This window comes from Budorcas taxicolor, chromosome 6, assembly GCF_023091745.1.
Source record: "Budorcas taxicolor isolate Tak-1 chromosome 6, Takin1.1, whole genome shotgun sequence".
Lineage (NCBI taxonomy): Eukaryota > Metazoa > Chordata > Mammalia > Artiodactyla > Bovidae > Budorcas > Budorcas taxicolor.
In genome coordinates this window covers 66360590-66385414 of record NC_068915.1, presented here as the reverse complement: position 1 = coordinate 66385414, position 24825 = coordinate 66360590, and the positions used below count along the sequence as shown (strand labels likewise).

Here is a 24825-nt window from a genome sequence, read left to right as displayed (position 1 = left end):
TTTATTTTTCTGGACTCCAAAATCACTGCAGATGGTGATTGCAGCCATGAAATTAAAAGACTCTTACTCCTTGGAAGGAAAGTTATGACCAACCTAGACAGCATATTCAAAAGCAGAGACATTACTTTGCCAACAAATGTTCATGGTTTTTCCAGTGGTCATGTATGGATGTGAGAGTTGGACTATAAAGAAAGCTGAGTGCCGAAGAATTGATGCTTTTGAACTGTGCTGTTGGAGAAGACTCTTGAGAGTCCCTTGGACTGCAGGAGATTCAAACAGTCCATCCTAAAGGAAATCAGTCCTGGGTGTTCATTGGAAGGACTGATGTTGAAGCTGAAACTCCAATACTTTGGCCACCTGATGTGAAGAGCTGACTCATTGGAAAAGACTCTGATGCTGGGAAAGATTGAGGGCAGGAGGAAAAGGGGACAACAGAGGATGAGATGGTTGGATGGCATCACTGACCCAAAGGACATGGGTTTGGGTGAACTCAGGGAGTTGGTGATGGACAGGGAAGCTTGGTGTGCTGCATTTCATGCGGTCGCACAGAGTCAGACATGACTGGGTGACTGAACTGAACTGACTAGGTTTTGGAGCTAGAATTGATGTTTAGTTGCCCACCCCATGGATTGGAATTCTCCAGGCAGGAATACTGGAGTGCTTTACCATTTTCCTTCTCCAGGGGATCTTCCTGACCCAGGGATAGATAGAGATAGTGGGTTCAAATCTTGACTCTGCCACTTTCCAGCAAGATGTCTTGGCTCAAGCCACTTAATCTCTTAATTTCTTTATCTGTAATATAGAAACTACTGGGTTTTGGTGAGAATTTAAGGAGTAAAATGTTTTTAAAGCATTTAGCAGAATTAAATCATAAGTTCTCAAGATATGCTAGTTACTGTCATTATTATTATTATTATACATTTTTTTTCCAGTCAGGATTCTTAGGCAGTAGGAACTAAGTTAAATAAAAAGTAATTTAATGAAAGAATGATGGGAACCTCACAGGTTCCCTGAGAGTATCAGGGATCCAGGCTTGAGGTCATAAAGCTAGAAACCATTGCCAAAATCGACGCTGTAGAACTGACTCTCTGAGGCCCCGCTGCTTCTACTCCGACATCACTCCTACAGTCAACAGCACTGAGCCTGGAGACCAGAATCACTCCATCAGCTGTGTTATGATGCTAGTCTTTTCATGATGGGTTTCTCTGTGCTCCTTTCTTCTTTACATCACTAACTTTTTTCTTTTTAATCACTAACTTTTGATTTGATGGTTGCCATAAGCATGAGTGAATGAATGGTGGAACCTATGTCTGTCTCATTCCCAGATGCAAGGAGTCCTGGGAAGGTATCAGGTGTTTTCTGTTTTGATAGTGAGAGACAAGCTCTATTTGATACACAGGAGTCAGGGATACATAAGACATAGGAATGCTGGATATTCAAAAAGTGACCAATATTCACCACATATGAATGGACACTACAATCAGGCGACCTCTAATCACAGAAAGTCTTCTGTTTTTTTTTTTATAATGCTTTCTAATCCTCTCTGTTTCCTTCTATAACCACTACCACCTATGACGACTCCCAAACTCTTACTCCTAAACATATCTTTTTTGTATGTGTTGACTTGGTTTAGGAAATTTGTTGTCATAATGGTGACATGAAAGGGTCTAACATTATATTATGGCCTATGAAGATATTTTGTTATGATTGCTAGGGAAAAACACCCCATTGCAAGAGAGAAAGTATTGAAAAACATGAGTTTTCGGATCAGAAAGAACAGGCTTTGTATCCTGCCTTTCTGCTTAGCATTATAATGGTTAGTGGCAAGTTTTTAAACCTTGGGTCTCTGTTTCTCTATTTGTAAAATAGGAATAACAGTAAACTGCTGATTTTGAAGCATGTTTGTGAGAATCAGACATAATCATGAAGTGTAGGACTGGGCAAAAAGAGGACCTATTGTAATGATTTTTAGCCTTCAGGGGTATCAGAAAGGCCAATGAAACAATATTTTAAATCTGATTTCATCAGATGTTTACCTACAAGACAAGGTCAAATAAATGTCACTTATTTTGAGTGGTTTCTTTTTTTTCTAGATGGCATTATTATCGAACATTACATGAAGGAATCTCTCTGGTTAAAAATCCCATTTAAAAAATAAATGATCAACATTTAGATCAACATCTCCCAAGGCATTTTTATTAAGGTTTATGACCCACTCTCCCCTGCCAAGTCAAACCAGCACAAAGGTCATCTTACCTATGACAGATACTTTCCAACTACTAAACATAGCATTTTGCCATTTGTCTTTTTGTCTTAGGCATAAATGCAGCTAGAGGACATAGTACACAAGACGAAGTGGATAACTGTTAGGCCATGGCCAGTCAAGAAATATTTCCTTAAAATTTACTCCTTGGAAGAGTGTTTGCAGACCAAATTTGGGGGAATAGCAGATCTTCCTATAAAAACAAGCTGACTTTCTTAAATATATACATGCACTCCATAATTTTCTTGAAAAAAATTTTTTTTCGTTTCCTGAGAATTAATGTGAACAAGATATATCTATTTACTCATCCCTTTACTGAAAGAATCATTTAATGAGTATTTGTCAATTTCTTCTATGAACCAGGCACTTTGCTCGACAATTGGGAGACAAAAGGAGGAATACAGACAGTATCTCTTTATTTACAGAGTTTTTAGACCAGTCGGGAAAACAAATGACAATAATGTTATTTATAAGAAATGCATATTCGATCATTTAAATGACCAAATATATTTCATATATTTTTTTGTCATGGTTCATGGTTCACATCTAGCTCCTACTTCCCCAAAGCCATGGAATTTCCTGAGTGATAAGCGCCATGGGAGCATCTTTTATTATAATAATTAGTGTTTAGTCCTCAGTTCTTGAAACCCTAAAGGTGAAACGAGTGTCTTATTATTCACAAAAGACAGTTCTCAAACCGGGTTCTTGTTAACATACTGCCTTTTGGAAAGCACCTAAGGATGGAGACTGGTTGCCAGTGAAGCAAACCATGAGACTGAAAAGTCAAAGTGTTAGTCGCTCAGTTGTGTCCCACTCTTTGTGATCCCATGGACTGTAGCCACCAGGCTCCTCTGTCCATGGAATTCTCCAGGCCAGAATACTGGAGTGAGTTGCCATGCCCTCCTCCAGGGGGTCTACCCAATCCAGGGATTGAATGCAAGCAAGTCTCTTGTATTGTAGGCAGATTCTTTACGGTCTGAGCCAGCAGGGAAGCCCAACCATGAGATTAGGGGGTTGGAGATTTCAGGCAGTCCCATTCTTCCACCTCTGGGGAGAAAAGAGGTGGAAGTTGAATCAATCACTAATGCCTATGATTTGATCAGTCATGCCTATGTAATGAAGCCTCTAAGAAACCATGAAAGGACTGGTGCTGAAGAGCTCCTCATCTGTAGGATCTGCAGGATCTCCAGGGAAATAGTGTCAGAATTGAGTTGTAGGACATTGGCTGGTGTTGGAGAATTGCTTGGCTCTGTACTAGCTGTTTTATATGTGATTAATCTTCACAACAAACCTATGAAGTGCATGTTATTTTATAGATGTTTAGAAGGGTTGAATAGCTTGCTGAAGGTTGCATAAATAGAAAGTGGAAGAGTTCTGGGTTCTCTCTGAGTGAAGGGCACAAATCTCAATCACTGCTTTACAGCCTTACAAGAGAGGTCCATCTTGTGACTCATACAGTTGAAACAAATGACTATATCAGTTGAAGCGTACAGCAGGAGAATTGCTGACCCCTCAGGGCCCCTTGATACCAGGACTGATGATGCTAATGGTGCCTATAAATTAGGAAAACAGTCATCAGGCCTACCAAGTTGAAATCCAGGGACAGAAATGCTTTTGTAATAGTTACCGCCTTAGAAGGGAGGAAAAAAACATAGAAATCCATTGCCTTATTAAATGATTCCAGGAGATCTTTAGACCATACTATTTCTCTGTTTTGTTGGGGTTTTTTTTGGGGGGGGGGATCTGAAAAAGGAAACAATTTTATGCCCCACCTTCCAGTTCTTTCCAAGATTATTTTCATTTGTGATAACTGAGTGTCTTTATTCTGAAAGGGTGTGACTAAGTCTGGAAAGGTACAAGAGAAGTATACAAGGTAAGAGAAGACTTACAGAGTCTAGACAATCAAGGAATTGTTCCTTCAGTTTGAAGATGATAGTGCTGTGCTACTGAGTGGTAAACAAAATGAATTCTGGAAGCTATAAAGCAGAGAGTTAAGTGGAAAGTGTCCTATAACATGCAAGAAACCAGAACCTAAGGTGGCAGTGGAAGAAAATTAAGAAGCACCCACTTTTCATTATAGAGCCTTACAAATCTCATAGATTGAGAGCACCAGGTACCTTTAAAAGTCAGGGTGATAAGTGTCCAGCAACAAGGAATTTCTGAACTGTGGTATATCCCCACAATGGAACATTATACAGCTGTTAAAAAAATAAGGAAGAGCTCTATGATAAGATATGGAAAGATGCCCATGATACAGTGTTAAGTGAAAAATCAAGGTTCAAAATAATGTATGTGAAATGCCACTTTTGTTAAGAAATGGGAAAAGTAAACTGTACATTTGTATTTGCTTGTACTTGTATAAAGAGAGGGCTTCCCTGGTGGTTCAGATGGTAAAGAATCCACCTGCAGTATGGGAGACCTGGGTTTGATCCCTGGGTTGGGAAGATCCCCTGGAGGAGGGCATGGCAACCCACTCCACTGTTCTTGCCTGGAGAATCCCCATGGACAGAGGGGTCTGGCAGGCTACAGGCCCTGGGGTCACAAAGAGTTGGACACAACTGAGCAAATCAGCATAGCACAGTGCAATATAAAGAGACTTGAGAAGGATAAGTCAGAAACAAATAAAAATGGTGAAGGAAAAGGATAAATTTGGAAGGAGTGGGAACAGTGGGACTTCCCAATATTTACCTTTTAACTTCATTTTTATGTTTTAGCTATGTAAATGCATTACTATTTTTAAAATTTGAAAGTAAAGTGGTGCACAACTTTACTGATAAAGGAGTGGTCTAAAATGCATAAAGAACTGCTGCTGCTGCTGCTAAGTCGCTTCAGTCATGTCCGACTCTGTGTGACCCCATAGACGGCAGCCCACCAGGCTCCCCCGTCCCTGGGATTCTCCAGGCAAGAACACTGGAGTGGGTTGCCATTTCCTTCTCCAGTGCATGAAAGTGAAAAGTGAAAGGGAAGCCGCTCAGTTGTATCCGACTCTTAGCGACCCCATGGACTGCAGCCTACTAGGCTCCTCCGTCCATAGGATTTTCCAGGCAAGAGTACTGGAGTGGGGTGCCATTGCCTTCTCCACATAAAGATTCTTAAAGTTCAGTGATGAGAAAACAGACAACTCAATTAAAAAATGAGCAAAAGATCTCGAAGTCTTCACCAAAGAAGAAACACAGAAGGAATATAGATGTATGACAAGATAAGGAGTCTCATGCTCAGTTGTGTCTGACTCTTTGTGACCCCATGGACTATAGCCCACCAGGCTCCTCTGTTCATGGAATTCTCTAGGCAAGAATACTGGAGTGGGTAGCTATTCCCTTCTCCAGGGGTCTTCCTGACCCAGGGATCGAACCCAGGTCACCTGCATTGCAGGCAGATTCTTTACTGTCTGAGTCACCAGGGAAGCCCCATATGGAAAAGATGCTCAACATCATATGTTATTAGAAAACTACAAATTGAAACATCAGTGAGATGCTACGGCACCTACTGAAATGGCTAAAATCCAAAATAGTGACAACACGAAATGCTGGTAAGGATATGGAGCAAAGGAACTTCTATTCATTGCTAGTGGGCAAAATGGTACAGCCACTTTGGGAGACAGTTTGGTATTTTCTTACAAAACTAAACATACTATCCAGCAATTGCACTCCTCAGTATTTGCCAAAATGGGCTAAAAACTTACATCCACACAAAACTTGCACATCTATGTTTATAGCAACTCTATTTGTAATTGCAGAACATGGAAGAAGCCAAGATTTCCTTCAGTAGGTAAATAGATAAACTGTGGTGTATTTATAAATGGAATATTACTCAGTGCTAAAAAGAGAAGAGCTGTCAAGCCAATATTGCTAAGTGAAAGAAGCAGTTTCTTCTGAGGTGATTAGTCCATGAAAGCAGAGTTCTCATGAATGGCATTAGTGCCCTTACAGAAGATTCTCCAAAGGTCTTCCTTGACCCTACCACCTTGTGAGGACACAGAGAGAAGATGGCCACCTGAACCAGGAAGCAGACCCTCACTAGATACCAAATTAGCTGGCATAATGATCTTGGACTTCCCAGTCTCCAGAATGTCAGAAATAAATTTCTATTGTTTGTAAGCCATCCAGTCTATGGTATTTTGTTAAAACAACCCAAAGGACTGAAATATTTATGATTCCAAGCGTATGACATTTTAGGTGTGTCAACACTGGACATCCAATCTGATACTTAATATGATCAAAAAGGGTCACAATATGGTTTGCCATTATGAAATTTAGAATCTTAGGAAGCAGAGAATATTCCAAAATGTCACAAAGGTAGAAACTATTCATATATACAAATTCAAACATCAGAATAGCATTGACTGTCTCAGAAGCAATATCCAAAGCCAGAAGACACTGAAATATTGCCTTAGAAAACCCAAGGGAAATTGTTTTCTTACACAGGAGTATATATACATAAAAATTCAATTGTCAAGAGTGAATAAAGGCATTGCTAGATAGGCAAGATCTCAAAACATTTATCTTCCCTCAGCTACTCACAGGAAGCTACAGGAGAAGGCTCCACTAAGATGTAAATTAAGGAAGAAGATGCTGTGGAACTCAGAAAACAGAAGATCCCATGCAAAAGATAGACAATAAATCCTTAGGATGATCTGAACAGAGGTCCTAAGATGAGAGTAGTGCAGACCAAGTTCTATTTTTACTGACAATAAAGGCAGGAAAGGGAATATTCTTTTACATATAAGAAGACAAATTCAAGGCATTTATAGCAGGAAGGCTTACAAAAGCATTAACCTCAAGATTAATCGTGATTCACCTTAAAGTAAGTTAGTAATAACTATGTTATGTTCCTGTGATGGATATATCAAAGGAATCACTTAACATGAAACCTCCTGAGATGTAGTTTCACCTCATTATTGGGAAAAAAATACTTAAGTGGGAGGAACTTTGATGGAATTCCATATTACATTTTTATATTTTTCGTAGTTTTTGCTTGAATAAAAAACATTGAAAAGAAACTGGTTTGAGAAGTATGACAGGAAAGATCTCTGAACCATCTATATTTTCTCCCCCTTACTACTATAATAAAATAAACAAAATATCCAAAATAAGCAATTCTAAACATGCAAGCCAAAAAAATGTGAATGTAATGTAACAGCTAGGCAATAGGCAAATTAGAATGTACGTATATGCTCAGAATCGAGAAGAAAACTGTATTTTAAACAGGATGATACATACGGTGAAGTTAAAAGAAAAAATCAACAATTCATCTTGACTTTTGGTTTGGTTGGATTGAATATTGTTTTGTTGGGGAAACACAATAGACACTCTTGGCCCCAAATGGAAGGATTAGATGAAGATTAGATGAGGGGTCTACTTTATTTGACTAGTTTTGGAAATAATCTCATGATTATCTGGTTCATGATTTTCCTATCTGGTGCTATAAATCTGTAGGGCAGTGATCTATAGACATGACTCTTTTCTTGACCATCATAGAACCTAATAGCATAGCAACATAGTAAAGTACCTTATCTATTGAGTAAACAAATGACTGCAGAGCCCAGCATAACACTAATTCCTCCAGAGAACTGTTAATTTGCAAAAATAATCATAATCTCTAATTTCAATACATTTCCTAAAACATGAAAATGAACTCTTATCGTCTTCCATTTTACTCTATTCATTTATTCAGCACATTATTATTGAAGGAATTCTCTGTGAAAGCCTCTTAGGTGGGCATCTTTTTACTAAAAACTAGTACAGGAGAAATCATCTCTTTTTTCTCTCAAATCATAGGGAAGTTAACTCTCTACATTGACAAGGATCATGAAATGTTTCAATTCATAAGCTATGAGATGACCATAAACCCAAGGTTGATTTGTTATTTTTATGTCATCAGAGTTCATAGCACTCTGAATATACTGAAAAACATGTGACTGTTTTTCTGGATGACATGTATGCTAGTACAACAGCTTACACTACAGTCATAATTGGTTATGATTTCAGGTGGCAAATACTCTAGCTCTATATTATCACTGTGATGTCAAGAAGGCACTAACATTTATTGAGTGCTTGTATGTTGTAGACAGTTCTTTACAGCAACCTCATGAGGTAAGTATTATTGTCCATATTTCACAGAAGAAGCAAATGGTACACAGAGTGGTATACTGACAACCTGTCCAGGTAGCAAATCTGGGCTGAAACCCAGTGATGTCTGATTCTTATCCCATGCCTTTTCTACTATGATCTATAGGAGTTGGCCTGTACGGCTTGTGATCTTTGTAATAAATTAAGCCCAGATATATTGAAATTATACACAAAAGTTTAACTTAGTTAAAGAAGTAGGGAAAGGGATAGTTAGGGGATTTGGGATTGACAAGTGGACACTGCTATATTTAAAATGGATAACCAACAAAGACCTACTATATAGCACAGGGAACTCTGCTCAATGATATGTGGAAGCTTAGATGGGAGGGGAATTTGGGGGAGAATGGATGCACGTATACCTATGGCTGAGTCCCTTTGCTGTCCACTTGAAACTATCACAACATTGTTAATTGGCTATGTGAATGAAAGTTGTTCAGTCATGTCTGACTCTTTGCAACCCCATGGATATACAGTCCATGGGATTCTCCAAGTCAGAATATTGGAGTGGTAGCCTTTCCCTTCTCCAGGGGATCTTCCTAACCCCGGGACTGAACCCAGGTCTCCCACATTGCAGGCAGATTCTTTACCAACTGAGCCACCAGGGAAACTCAAGAATAATGGAGTGGGTAGCCTATCCCTTCTCCAGCAGATCTTCCTGGCCCAGGAATCAAACCGGGGTCTCCTGTATTGCAGGCAGATTCTTTACCAGATGATCTACAAAGGAAGCCCCCAAGATATGGAACACTTCACAAATGTGCATGTCATCCTTGTGCAGGGGCCATGCTAATCTTCTCTGTATTGTTCCAATTTTAGTATATGTGCTGCTGAAGCTAGCACAAAAGTAAAACACAGTAATATAAACTAAAGATTTTAAAAAGAAATATATGTTGAAAACTCTATCTTTAAAAGACTTAGATATATATACTCATACCTTAAACCCTCGTTTTTACATATATATATGTACGTGTGTGTGTGCTTGCTAAGTTGCTTCAGTCACGTCCGACTCTTCGTGATCCTATGGACTGTAGCCCACCAGGCTCCCCTGTCCTTGGGATTCTCCAGGCAAGAATACTGGAGTAGGTTGCCACTTCCTTCTGACCCAGGGATCAGACCTGCATCTCTTGTGTCTCCTGCATTGGCAGGCGAGTTCTTTATCACCACCACCTTGGAAGCCCATATATATATATATATATATATATATGTAATGTAATCTAGATTACATAATGTATATATGTAAGCCCAAGAGGGAAACATTTTAAGTGAAAACCTAAGAACTGATGTAAAGTAATAAATGAAATATATATTTTCAAGCATTAAGTTAGGTGAGACCAATGAAGCACATTGTAGTCATCCCGCAAAAGAGTTTCTCATATTCTGAAAAGTATAGTTTATTATATTCCATCCTTAGCACTTTCATGGACACAAGGTCAGGAGTATTTCTAAAGTTGACAAACAACTTACAGAGGCAAAGATCACTACATGGGAGAGGATTATAAGATGTGCGTATTTGTGTAAACGTATTCTGACTTATTTCATAATTCCAATGAGAGAAATATATCACAGAGACTTAACTGTCTGAGAGTATCAGAACTGGAATTAAAAATCCACCCTTTTTGCTCTATTCCATTTTGAACTTGACTAGAAGTTTGTGCAGTGTTCCTAAGGAGAAAAAGCCATATGTACCATATAAATATATATATTTTTAGATTAGAATTTGTTGAACCCAGATTTTACTTTACTTCCTTTCTTCGGCTTCTGCAGCTCTACACTCCACAGTTTTCCTCCTATTTTTCTGGCTGTTCCTTTCTTGTCTCTTTTCTGTTCACATCTTGTTCTACCCAGTCATTAAATATTGTAGTTTCTCAGGCCTCCTAAGTTTTCACTCCTTACTCTGCATCAACTCCTCATGGAAATTCACATATGCCTATAGTTATAATTATCAAAATATTCAAGTGATTCACAAATTTATACCTTCAGGGTAAAGCTCTCTGTGTGCTCCAGACCTGTATCATACATCAGGAAATAATAATTAAACTTGTGATTTCTTCCTTGCCCCCCACTCAGAATCTAAAGGCTTCCCAGATGGGAAGAATCCGCCTGCAATGCAGGAACCGCAGGAGCTGCAGGTTCGATCCCTGGGTGTGGAAGATCTCCTGGAGGAGGGCATGGCAACCCGCTCCAGTATTCTTGCTTGGAGAATCCCCATGGACAGAGGAGCCTGGTGGGCTGTGGTCCATAGGGTTGCAAAGAGTCGGACATGACTGAAGAGACTGAGCATGCACGCACATGCAGAGAACCTAAAACATTCTCATTCTTCTCATTTTGCGTGAATGACATCCTCATTTACGTACTAATCCAAGCAAAAATCCTTGGAAATCATAAGGGTCATTTTTCATTCCTCTCTTTCTCATTTATATTGACTTTTTCACTAAATCCCATCTATTGTTCCAATTCTCCCTTGCATCTATCTACTCTTTTCCACTTCTATCCTGATCCAAGCTAGCATCTTTCTCTCCTTGATCCATTCTGCTAGTCTTCAAAACGGTATACTTCCTTTCTCTACCTGCATCAGTCTGTTCTCAGTACTACAGCTAGAGTGATTTTCCAAACACAGATCTTACCATGTCAACCCTCCTTCCCCCAGGTCAAAAATCCACCAGTGATCCACTGTTCCTAGGATAAAGATAAAACTTGTTTGTTTGTTTGTTTTTTTTTTTTTTTAATATAAGATCCTCCAAGGCAAGTCCTCTACCTACATTTCCAGCTTCCACTCATACTGTGGTCTTTTTTCTTTTGCCGCTACAGCCACATTATATGTACTTCTGGCCACCGTGTTTGCCAGCATTCCTCCTGCTACAGAGTCTTGAATATGACACTGGGATCCAACCAGTGTCTCCTGCATTGGCAGGTGGAATTTTTTCACCATTGAGCCACCAAGGAAACCCTTGTTATTTCTTTACTCAGCCTATAAACAATAGACACATCCTCAAGGAAACTCTCTTGACCTTCATAAGTCCATCCCCCCTGATTTGCCCTCTATAACATAAAGTATCACTAGTGCATAGGCATTTACCAAACACAGCAATAAAAGTAACTATTGCTCTCTCCCTCCCTTGCCTGGATGCTCCATTAGGGAGGGTTCAGTTCAGTTCAGTCGCTCAGTCATGTCTGACTCTTTGCGACCCCATGAATCGCAGCACGCCAGGCCTCCCTGTCCATCACCAACTCCCGGAGTTCACTCAGACTCACGTCCATCAAGTCAGTGAAGCCATCCAGCCATCTCATCCTCTGTCATCCCCTTCTCCTCCTGCCCCCAATCCATCCCAGCATCAGAGTCTTTTCCAATGAGTCAACTCTTCACATGAGGTGGCCAAAGTACTGGAGTTTCAGCTTTAGCATCATTCCTTCCAAAGAAATGCCAGGGCTGATCTCCTTCAGAATGGACTGGTTGGATCTCCTTGCAGTCCAAGGGACTCTCAAGAGTCTTCTCCAACACCACAGTTCAAAAGCATCAATTCTTCAGCGCTCAGCCTTCTTCACAGTCCAACTCTCACATCCATACATGACCACTGGAAAAACCATAGCCTTGACTAGACAGACCTTAGTTGGCAAAGTAATGTCTCTGCTTTTGAATATGCTATCTAAGTTGGTCATAACTTTTCTTCCAAGGAGTAAGCGTCTTTTAATTTCATGGCAGCAGTCACCATCTGCAGTGATTTTGGAGCCCCTAAAAATAAAGTCTGACACTGTTTCCCCACCTATTTCCCATGAAGTGATGGGACCAGATGCCATGATCTTCATTTTCTGAATGTTGAGCTTTAAGCCAACTTTTTCACTCTCCACTTTCACTTTCATCAAGAGGCTTTTTAGTTCCTCTTCACTTTCTGCCATTAGGGAGGGTAGGGACCCTCTTTACTTTTGCTCACCATGAACGTAAGAGATGTGGGTTTGAACCCTGGGTCAGGAAGATCCCCTGGACGAGGGCATGGCAACCCACTCCAGTATTCTTACCTGGAGAATCCCATAGACAGAGAAGCCTGGTGGGCTACAGTCCACAGGGTCACAAAGAGTTGGACACGAATGAAGCGATTTAGCATTTAGCAAGCACAGTACTGGGTACCACCCAGGCTGCGATGTACTTGCTGAATGGATTACTGAAATAATTTCCTAGTTAACCAAATATTTCTGATTGTTTGATACCAACTCTAGAAACTATGTATGTTTCTAAGAAAAGATATTCAATTGTTCAGAGAAGGAAGGAAGTCATGTACTTTGGTAAGATCAGATGTACATTTTAATAATGTAGATGAAAGTTTCACCAGGCACTGAAAGACTATATACATACTGAGGGTTTCATGTATGAGAATGCTGAGTAACAGGAGTAGGTTGGAGATGCCCTACTGACACTTAAGAAGATTTTAAGAATTTTTTAGTCCAACCATGAAAATTAGCACTTATGCTCATGTTCACTGCTGAGTTCAAAGACATGGAGGCCTGAAGCAGATCAGTAAGTTAGAGTTTAACCAGATTATATAAGATTCTCCGCATGTGAGTTCCCCACTCCCTAACCCAAATCCTTAACAATTATCCTTTAGTATTCTCTTGGTCCTCAGGGTGTTTTCAGTAAAAAAGCAGAAAGCCAACTTGTAGTACCCTAACCATATAATACTAGACAGTGGAACCTGAGTATGGTAAAAGTTTAGGTTTCCCTTTACACGCAGGTTCATTTCTTTTCTCATGTTTTACTACTGTTGACCTGCCCCAGAGTAGACAGCAGGAGGCGGAAATCAGGAGCACCATGTTGTGAGTTGGATGGCCTGATTAACCAGTTGCAGAACTCTGGACGGCTTAGTCAGTTCAGTTCAGTCACTCAGTCGTGTCCAACTCTTTGTGACCCTATGGACTGCAACACGCCAGGCTTCCTGTCCATCACCAACTCCCGGATCTTGCTCAGACTTAATTTACAATTGAGTCGGTGATGCCACCCAACCATCTCATCCTCTGTTGTTCCTTTCTCCTCCTGCCTTCAATCTTTCCCAGCATCAGGGTCTTTTCCAATGAGTTTGGCTCTTCACATATGTGGGCAAAGGATTGGAGCTTCGGCATCAGTCCTTCAAATGAATATTCAGGGTTGATTTTCTTTAGGATTGACTGGCTGGATCTCCTTGCTACCCAAGGGACTCCTGAGAGTCTTCCCCAACCCCACAGTTCAAAAGCATCAATTCATGGGTACTCAGCTTTCTTTATGGTCCAACTCTTACGTCCATACATGGCTACTGGAAAATGAGCTTTGATAGATGAAACTTTGTCAGCAAAGTAATGTCTCTGCTTTTTAACATGGTGTCTAGGTTGGTTGTAGCTTTTCTTCCAAGGAACAAGCATCTTTTAATTTCATGGCTGCAGTCACCATCTGCAGTGATTTTGGAGCCCAGGAAAATAAAATCTATCATTCTTTCCATTGTTTCCCCATCTATTTGCCATGAAGTGATGGGAATGGATGCCATGATCTTAGTTTTTTGAATGTTGAGTTTTAAGGCAGCATTTTTACTCTCCTCTTTCACTTTCATCAAGTGGTTCTTTAGTTCCTCTTTGCTTTCTGTCATAAGAGTGGTGTCATCTACATATCTGAGGTTACTGATATTTCTCCTGGCAATCTTGCTTCCATCTTGTGCTTCATTCATTCCAGCATTTCGCATGATGTACTCTGCATACAAATTAAATAAGCAGTGTGACAGTATATAGCCTTGATGTACTCCTTTCCCAATTTGGAGCCAGCCCATTGTTCCATGTCCAGTTCTAACTGTTGGTTCTTGACCTGCATGCAGATTTCTCTGGAGGCAGGTAGGGTGGTCTGGTATTCCCATCTCTTGAAGAATTTTCCACAGTTTGTTGTGATCCACACAGTCAAAGGATTTAATGTAGTCAATGAAGCACAAATAAATATTTTTCTGTAATTCTCTTGCTTTTTCTATGCTCCAACAGATGTTGGCAATTTGATCTCTGGTTCCTCTGCCTTTTCTAAATCCAGCTTGAACTTCTGGAAGTTCTCAGTTCAGATGCTGTTGAAGCCAGGCTTGGAGAATTTTGAGCATTACTTTGCTAGCATATGAGATGAGTGCAATTGTGTGGTAGTCTGAACATTCTTTGGCATTGCTTTTGTTTAGGACTGCAATGAAAACTGACCTTTTCCAGTCCTGTGGCCACTGCTGAGTTTTCCAAATTTGCTGGCATATTGAGTATAGCACTTTCACAGCAACATCTTTTAGGATTTTAGATAGTTCAACTGGAATTCCATCACCTCCACTAACTTGGTTCGTAGTGATGCTTCCTAAGGCCCACTTGACGTAACACTCCAGGATGTCTGACTCTAGGTGAGTGATCACACTATCATATTATCTGGGTCATTAAGATCTTTTTTGTATAGTTCTTCTGTGTATTCTGGGCTTCCCTTGTGGCTCAACTGGTAAAGAATGTGCCTGCAATGCAGAAGACCTGGGTTCGATCCCTGGGTTGAGAAGATCTCCTAGAGAAGGGAAAAGCTACACACTCCAGTATTCTGGCCTGGAGAATCCCATTGACTGTACAGTCCATGGGGTCACAAAGAGTCAGACATGACTGAGAGACTTTCATTTTCTGTGTATTCTTGCCACCTCTTCTTAATATCTTCTGCTTCTGTTAGGTCCATACCATTTCTGTCCTTTATCAAGCCCATCTTTACATGAAACATTCCCTTGGTATCTCAAATTTTCTTGAAGAGATCTCTAGTCTTTCCCATTCTATTGTTTTCCTCTATTTCTTTGTATTGATCACTGAAAAAGGCTTTCTTATCTCTCCTTGCTGTTCTTTGAAAATCTGCATTCAGATGCATATATCCTTCCTTTTCTCCTTTGCCTTTCACTTCTCTTTTTTTCTCAGCTATTTGTAAGGCCTCCTCAGACAACCATTTTACCTTTATGCGTTTCTTTTTCTTGGAGATGGTTTTGATTACAGCCTCCTGTAAAATGTTTTGAACCTCTGTCCATAGTTCTTCAGGCACTCTATCTATCAGATTTAATCCCTTGAATCTATTTGTCACTTCCACTGTATATTCAATCATAAGAAATTTGATTTAGGTTATACCTGAATGGTTTTCTCTACTTTCTTTAAGTCTGATTTTTCCAATAAGGAATTCATGATCTGAGCCACAGTCAGCTTCTGGTCTTGTTTTTGCTGACTGTATAGAACTTCTCCATCTTTGGCTGTAAAGAATATAATCAATCTGATTTTGGTATCAACCATCTGGTGATGTCCATGTGTAGAGTCATCTCTTGTATTGTTGGAACAGGGTGTTTGACCTGTGAAATGAACACACTGTGAATGACCAGAGCGTTCTCTCAGTAAAACTCTGTTAGCCTTCACCCTGCTTCATTTTGTACTCCAAGGCCAAACTTGCCTGTTACTCCAGGTATCTCTTGACTTCCTACTTTTGCATTCCAGTCTTCTATGATGAAAAGGACATCTTTTGGGGTGTTTGTTCTAGAAGGTTGTTTAGGTCTTCATAGAACTTCAGTTTCTTCAGCATTACTGGTCGGGGCATAGACTTGGATTACTGTAATATTGAATGGTTTGCCTTGGAAATGAACAGAAGTCATTCTGTCATTTTGGAGATTACACTCAAGTACCGCATCTTGCACTCTTTTGTTGACCGTGAGGGCTACTCCATTTCTTCTAAGGGATTCTTGCCCATAGTAGTAGATATAATGGTTATCTGAATTCCATTCACCCATTTTGGTCCATTTTTGTTCACTGATTCCTAAAATGTTGATGTTCAGTCTTGCTGTCTCCTGCTTGGCCACTTCCAATTTACCTTGATTCATGGACCTAACATTCCAGGTTCCTATGCAATATTGTTCTTTACAGCATTGGACTTTACTTCCATCACCAGTCACATCCAGAACTGGGCATTGTTTTTGCTTTGGCTCAACCTCTTCATTCTTTTTGGAGGTATTTTTCCACTCTTCTCCCATTGCATAGTAGACACTTACCAATCTGGGGAATTCATCTTTCAGTGTCATATCTTTTTGCCTTTTTATATGGTTTTTGGGATTCTCAAGGCAAGAACACCGAAGTAGTTTTTCATTCCCTTCTTCAGTGGACCATGTTTTGTCAGAACTTTTCACAACGACCCATCTGTCTTGGTTGGCCCCACATGGCATGACTCATAGTTTCGTTGAATTAGACAAGGCTGTGATCCATGTAATTAGTTTGGTTAGTTTTCTGTAATTGTGGTTTTCATTCTGCCCTCTGATGGAGAAGGATAAGAGGCTCATGGAAGCTTCCTGATGGGAGAGACTGGCTGTAGGGGAATCTGGTTCTTGCTCTGATGGGTGGGACCATGCTCAGTAAATCTTTAATTTAATTTTCTATTGATGGGTGGTGCTCTGTTCCTTTCTTGTAGTTTGACTTGAGGCCAACCTATGGTAGGGGTAATGGTGGTAATGGCTACCTCCTTCAAAAGGACTTATGCCAGCATGCTGTGGCTCCAAGGACTGTTGTATTCAGTGCCCAAGACCCCAAGGCATGGCACTGTCAACCCACGCCTCTATTGGAGACTCCGGGACACTCACAGGCAAGTCTGGTTCAGTCTCTTGTGGGTCACTGCTCCCTTCTCCTGGGTCCTAGTGTGCCCTCCAAGAATCTGTTTCCCTAATCCTGTGGAAGTACTGTAATCAAATCCCACTGACCTTCAAAGTCAAATTCCCTGGGGGTTCTCAGTCCCTTTGTTGAATCCCCAGGTTGGGAAATCTGTTGTGAGCCCTAGAACTTTTGCAATAGTCTAAGAACTTCTTTGGTAGAATTGTTCTCCAGTTTGGGTGTTGTCTGCTTAGTGGCTTTGTGGTGGGACTAATGGCGACCTCCTCCAAGAGGACTTATGTCACATGGCATGCCTCCCAGGTCTGCTGCAGCCAGAGCCCCTGTCCCCACAGCAGGCCACTGCTGACCCATGCCTCCACAGGAGACACACAGACACTAAAAGACACGTCTGACTCAGTCTCTTGTGGGGTTCCTGGTGCACACAAGATTTTCTTTGAGCCCTCTGAGTGTCTCTGGAAGGTATAGGTTCGATTCTAAACACTATTTTGTCCCTCCTACTATCTTGATGAAGGAGCCCGGTGGGCTATAGTCCATGGGGTCACAAAGAGTTGGACAAGACTGAATGACTTCACTTTCACTGTCTTGTTGGAGCTTCTTTGTCCTTGGATGTCAGATATCTTTTTTGGGTGGGAAGGAAATGGCAACCCATTCCAGTATTCTTGCCTGGAAAATCCCATGGATGGAGGAGTCTGGTAGGCTCCTCCGTCCATGGGGGTCACAAAGAGTCGGACATGACTGAGTGACTCTTTCTTTTCTTTTCCAACATTCTCCTATTACTGGTTGTTTAGTGGTTAGCTGCAATTTTGGAGTTCTCACAGGAGAAGATGAGCACATGTCTTTCTACTCCGCCATCTATTTTAGGTCAACTGAATCTCTGCAGAAACATTTTGGAAATGAAGCATGTGAATCTCCTAAACCTATTTAGAAATGGAGAAGCCCTCACATTTCTTGACAGCTCACACTGGGTATTACCCTTTGGTGTCTCGAATCCCAAATTAGAGGATTGTGTTAATGATTCTAGAGGCCCTTAGTTAACCTTCAAATTCCCTGATTCTTCACCAAGGATTTGATTTTTTTTTTTTAAAACTTATGCCTTACACTGCCAAATAAAGTGCTTTAGTGATATAATCTAAAGCAACAACCCCTACAAGACTGAGAATCTATATTATGTAGAAGTGAAAAACACTAGCTTTTGAATCAGAAAGACCTGGGTTCAAAACCTTTGGCATTAATGAGCTATGTAATTTTAAGCAAGTTACTTTAAAGCTTATGAATCTTTGTTACTACGTCTAGAAGCTAGTGATGCTTCTTTCTTCATGGAGACATTGTGAGGATAATATGAAATATGTAATACAGGTGAAATACAGTACTTGGTACAGAGCCGGCCTACAATGAAGCACTGATGTAATTACAACATTTATTTAAAAGAGATAGTGCTTATGGCACCTCTGACCCTATGTTTGCTCTCTAGTAAGACAGACTTCGTTTTCTGGTATCCATGAGTCGTGTCAGGCTGCAAATTTCTGAGCCGCATTTTGCAACGAGAGTCTATCAGTCATTCTCAGCCATTCTCTGAATCAGAGCAGCTGACAGAATCTTCAGTGAGGTCATTATTTTTAGCTTTGGAACCGTTAGAAAGCTGCAGGGGATTTTTCACGGCGTTCAACAAATTAGCAAAGGTCATCAAAACAAACCCACTTACTGAATTCATTGGCTCGAAATCCTATCAAACCAGTGCTGCCGTATTAAATTAAAGCACTTTCTACTCGCAGTATTTCCATTAAAAAATGAAGCTAAATTATGTTTAGATTGGCTCTATTGTTGCTACATTTTAAAGTCACAAATTTTGATGGCAACTCAACTCATTTCCTATCTGTAACCCCCCTCACCATGTGATCATGTGATTCTTTCAGTCTAAAATTTCCTCACTTTTCCTCTGTCCATCCAAGTCTGAAGTCCCATTTCCTTTAGTAAGCCATTTCTAAATTATTTTATCCTTGGTCTCGGGTCTGCTTTGCTCTTGACCCAGAACAGGACATTTATATAAATGTGTGTGTGTGTGTGTGTATGCAAAATATATTATAATGTAATAAATATATTATATATCTTTTTCTAAGTGTGGTTTTGATTTTATTTGGCTCTGTACAAGACATTAAACATAATTCGCCTCTTCCATTTTCACAGATGCTCTTAATGATACTAAACTCTGCTTGGTTGATTAACTAGCTTGTGAAGCATCCACAAACCAGCATGACAGACTAAACACACCAGTGGCTCTTGACAAATAGTATATATACCATAAACTCTCTGATTTCCATATCACATAAATAATGTTTTGGAAGAAATACCACGGAGTCAGGTAATTGACCCATTTTTCTACATGCCTTAAACGATGACTTTGAATCCAGCCACACCACAAGACTGCTGGATCCTTTAGCAGCATCATTTTAGATGTAATAGAATTGCCTTATTGAGTTGTACTTTGTTGTTATGCCAGCAGACCACACTGATGATTGCATAAGAAAGAACTAGATAAATCTCTGAGCCCCTGTTCTGAATATCTACTGGAGAAATACTATAGAATAGTAAATTAGGTTTGGTTTTATGGACAATTTGAAATTTATAAGTTGATTGTGTTTCCTTGCTTTGGCCATTAAAAACCTTACTGATAAATTTGGGGTTCATTTCTCTCAACTGTATGCTCCACCTTAGTAAAAAGTTTTGCTTTATATTTTTCCACCCATAGTTTCTCTTTGTCCTGGTCACCACAGCTGTTTACTTTAATCCTTTTACACCAAAACTATGTTTTGTTAAGTGCCTCATATCTTTAGTAGAATAGTGAAGTGAAGTGAAAGTAGCTCAGTCGTGTCTGACTCTTTGCGACCCGTGGACTGTAGCCCATCAAGCTCCTCCATTCATGGGATTCTCCAGGCAAGAATACTGGAGTGGGTTGCCATTGGAGATTAAAAATAAATTCTTGATCTGTTCCTCTAGGGAATTATAGCAATTATAATTTACAGATCATTATTCCTCAATTATTTCCTGACTTGTATTTTTCTTTCATTGTTTTATGTCTCCATAACAGCAGAGACATTACTTTGCCGACTAAGGTCCATCTAGTCAAGGCTATGGTTTTTCCTGTGGTCATGTATGGATGTGAGAGTTGGACTGTGAAGAAGGCTGAGCGCCAAAGAATTGATGCTTTTGAACTGTGGTGTTGGAGAAGACTCTTGAGAGTCCCTTGGACTGCAAGGAGATCCAACCAGTCCATTCTGAAGGAGATCAGCCCTGGCATTTCTTTGGAAGGAATGATGCTAAAGCTGAAACTCCAGTACTTTGGCCACCTCATGTGAAGAGTTGACTCATTGGAAAAGACTCTGATGCTGGGAGGGATTGGGGGCAGGAGGAGAAGGGGACGACAGATGATGAGATGGCTGGATGGCATCACTGACTTGATGGACGTGAGTCTGAGTGAACTCCGGGAGTTGGTGATGGACAGGGAGGCCTGGCGTGCTGCAATTCATGGGGTCGCAGAGTTGGACACGACTGAGCAACTGAACTAAACTGAACTGAACTTGGTTTTAATCCAGATTATATTCTTAAAATTTTCCTATATCCCTCCACACACTGGCAGCATAGCATATGCTCACTGAATCTTTAAATCAGACTTCTGGATAAAGGTCTGCTTCTAGGTAACTAGCTGTGTGATCTTGACCTTAATGTCACTGAAACTTGCAGAATTTCTTTCTCCTCATCTGTATCTGACAAAATTGGCCTGAAGTAATCTTCAGTGACCTTTTCTAGTCCTAAGATTCTGTCACAATTGCCTGAGTTCTTAAAAAACGTTCTTGACACAAGATAGTTTAAGATAGGTCTGACTTAGTAAACTACTCGCAGATATGAATATGACCAAGTGACCTATTTATTGCAGAAGATGTCCATAAAGAGAAGGGATCTGTGTAAGGGAGATTTACTCACTTTTTCATTAACAAAGAAGAGGACACTTCCAGACACTTGGTTCAGAATTTAAGCTGGAAGAATAATTACAAATGGGTAATAAAAATGATTTAGAAGGCCAGCTGCTGCTGCTAAGTCACTTCAATCGTGTCCGACTCTGTGCGACCCCATAGATGGCAGCCCACCAGGCTCCCCCGTCCCTGGGATTCTCCAGGCAAGAACACTGGAGTGGGTTGCCATTTCCTTCTCCAATGCATGAAAGTGGAAAGTGAAAAGTGAAAGTGAAGTCGCTCAGTCGTGTCCGACCCTCAGCGACCCCATGGACTGCAGCCTGCCAGGCTCTTCCATCCATGGCATTTTCCTAGGCCTTTTTAATTCTGTAGTTTCATACCTAGAAAGTGCAGATTCCAGTTCTTTTAGTAGAAAAGAGGCTGGGGAATGTTGCAGAGGGGACCTAAATGGAGACCTAGTTTCAAGTCCAACATTGGTCATTAATCAAAGAAACAATAGATTGCCTGACTCTGTGTCCTTGATTTTTCAGTAATGAAAAGAGAAAAATTATCTGCCCATACCTGCAAGATGATTTGTGAGGGTCAAGCAAGACAGTGCTAGATAACCCCATTCAATAAGTACAAACTGCTATATACATTTGTATATGTGTGGATGGCCATGAGTCAAGAGATGACCTCTGATGACTCAGTGAGTATTTTTGGATTGCTTTTGACTAAATTGGATGATTTTGCAAAGTTGGTGGTTGAGATGGCTGAGCCAATCTCAGATTCTTGGTGTTTCCCAAATTTGTGAATGACTCAACAACATATATATCTCCCTGCTTCCCAATACAACTTCATTAGAGTTGAGGACAAAGTCTTATCAAGATATAAACACCACAAGGTCTGGATCCATGTCTATTTTGTTCACTGGACATAAAAGATCAAGTCAAACATTTGTTGACTACATGGAGGGGAAGCTGGATGAATGATGAGGTACCCTCCATGGCAGTGTGTCTTGCTCCTTTCCTATTTCAGTTATGGCACAAGATTCCAGGTTGTGTTTCAGAAAACTTATACATAGTGAGACACAGAATTCTGAGATCACTTCGAAATGCCAGTATTTGTTCATCTGTTGTCAACTTGACATCACAACACCAATTATCATAGAAGAGAAGCTAGAACAATTTCCCCAGAATCTTCTGATCCAGGTCAGAGTTTACCAAAGAGAGACATTCGTGTCAGCATTGGAAGATGGAGGAGGAGAGACCATCATTTTATGGGGACAATTGCTGCTAGATTCATGGGTAGATGTGAGATTCAGTGACTTGCTGGGGAGCTCTTGAGTACCTCTACTTTAATAAAGAGTCAGAGATAATTGGTGGGGTCTTCCTAGAGATCCTGAGTCTTGCAACACCTTCTTCTGCTTGGGTGCTTCAGGCTGAAATTGCTGCAGTTGATTTCTTTCACCTTGGCTCACCAGCTTTTCCAGTCTTCATGTATGCTCACTTCTCTATGTTAAAACCTACGTTATCTTGAATACATTGAATAGCTCTTCTGTTTTCTTGATAGAAACTTGACTAGAAATAGAATCTCAAATGTTAAATTTGAGCATGGTGGCTCAGGCGGTAAAGTGGCAAAGCCTACAATGAGACCCGGGTTCAATCCCTGGGTTGGAAAGATCTCCTGGAGAAGGAAATGGCAACCCACTCCAGTATTCTTGCCTGGAAAATCCCATGGACAGAAGAGCCCGGTAGGCTACAGTCCATGGGATTGTCTCAAAGAGTAGGACATGACTGAGCGACTTCACTTTCACTTTCAAGCTTCAACTAAATGCATTTATATACATAGTTAGCACCTAAGGGGGAAAACCATGAGTTTTTTTTAACAACCCATCTAGGTATTATTTGGGCTTTCCAGGTGGCTCTAGTGGTAAAGAATCCAGCTGCCAATGGAGGAGATGCAAGAGATGTGGATTCAATCCCAGGGTGGGGAAGATCCTTTGGAGTAGGAAGTGATAATCCACTCCAGTATTCTTGCCTGGAAAAGCCCATGGACATAGGAGCCTGGCTGAGCAACTGAGCTCTAGGCATTATTTAGTAAACAATTGCTCTTCAACATTCAGCAATATCTTTGAGGCCTAAGAAATTTGATGAAGCTTTTCAAAGTGTCTTATTTTGCTCTCTTAGAAGAATTCAGTTCAAAAGGGCACAAGTTCCTAGAGTGAAAAGAACAGATTCTCAACTCATATTGTCCATAATTCAGTCTGGACTTGGTTGCTTTTTAGCCCTGCATATTTGGCAAATTCATTTAACTTCTCCTGGGCTTGGTGACTGTATCATCATGATGGGAGTCATGACATCTATATTTCTTGAGATCCCTTGAGAATGGCATTCAGGCATCTGTACAAATGCTACTTTAGGAGTGTGGTCTGGGGCAGTCAAATGAAAATGTTATGAAAGCATTGTGTATATATGTTATTATTCTCTAGACTCACATTCACATACTAGTTAAATGCATATAATAATGGAGATTGATAAAAGTTCAATAAAAGTAACTTCTAGAGAACTAAAGCATTTCTACTATGCCTGAGTGTAAATATGGCGATCACATGCACACCCACCTCTGGGAGACTTAACCCAGCGTGGCTGTCAACAAACAGGGCAGTGACTGAGAGAGGGTGTCATACTGTGGGGCTGAGACTCCATGGAACAACTGAGAAAATCTGTATTGCTTCAGCATAGGATGGTTTTCAGAACCCATAGAATGGAGGTGCAAACTGCTCTCCACTCAGAAGGTCACTGCTGTAGTCATACTTGATCTTGAGTATTGGGAAGGAATACATCAAATCACCTTCCCAAAACCAATGACATGACTTTTAATTTTCCATCCTTACTGGCAATTATGCTATCCTGAAGTTTTTGAATGATCATGGTTAGGATTTCACACATGTGATTTATTAAAAGTGGACCCTGTTAATTCATTGCAATGAGGCAAGACAGGGCAATGGACAAGAGCCAGAGGAAGACAGGAGCCCATGGTTGGTAATGGCTGAGTGTCTGCTGGCATTGAACAGATCTTTCAACACCTGTGCCTATGAAATGTAGATACACTTTGGCTTGTTTTTCTTTGTGCTAACATTATTGGATTTGTATAACTCCTGATCCACAAACAGCATGTGTTTGTGTCTGCCTCTCTCCACATGCCTCTCCATCCTTCCACCCCATCTTTCTCTTCTTCAGCATACTTGTCACAGCATATCATACTCCTGCATTATATTTTATATCGGTGACTTTGTTTTGATTTTTTCCGCATCCTTCTACAATCTACTGTAAGGTACATCTGGAGAGAGACTTTGTTCTGCCTGGGATAGTTAATAATGAAAGTGTGTGGGTGAATAAACATTTGAATTATTAACCTAGTTTTTTTGATTTTCTGCTGGATTCCTCAAACATTTAGGTAAAGACTTAAACCAACAAAAAGACATTTTTGAAAAGTTTACCAGTGGTTGGGCCACCCCTTTACTCACTTAAGGAAATGGAGACTCTACCTATAGTTGTACAGGGGCCACAGTTTTTCAAATGCAACAGATAACGGAGATTTCCTTCCTGAGAATTAGGGAGAGGAACTGTGGGTCAAATTCTTTGCCACATCACTTCCTTGTCTATAAAGCAGGTTGATAAATTATCTGTATGGTGCTCCATAGTTCACACAAAAGAATGTTCAAAAATATTCTGTTTAGCAATGAGGTGCAGAGGAGTATCCTGAAACCAGTAGCTGTGTTTAAACTGCCAATGTTAGGGAGAGAGAGGTGGCCACAGAGTTTTTTCAAGTGATCCAAACTTAATCTAAA

At 40.4% G+C, this 24825-nt stretch overlaps 1 protein-coding gene and 1 non-coding gene across 2 annotated transcripts in view; both read right to left on the bottom strand.

Annotated features, from left to right (window-relative positions):
• Positions 1-24825, bottom strand: part of GABRB1 (gamma-aminobutyric acid type A receptor subunit beta1) — a 434698-nt gene that overhangs the window by 62162 nt on the left and 347711 nt on the right. The gene's annotated exons all lie outside the window — the stretch shown is intronic.
• Positions 9122-9228, bottom strand: LOC128050135 (U6 spliceosomal RNA). Its single transcript, XR_008199644.1, has one exon. It is a non-coding gene; the product is annotated as a U6 spliceosomal RNA (small nuclear RNA).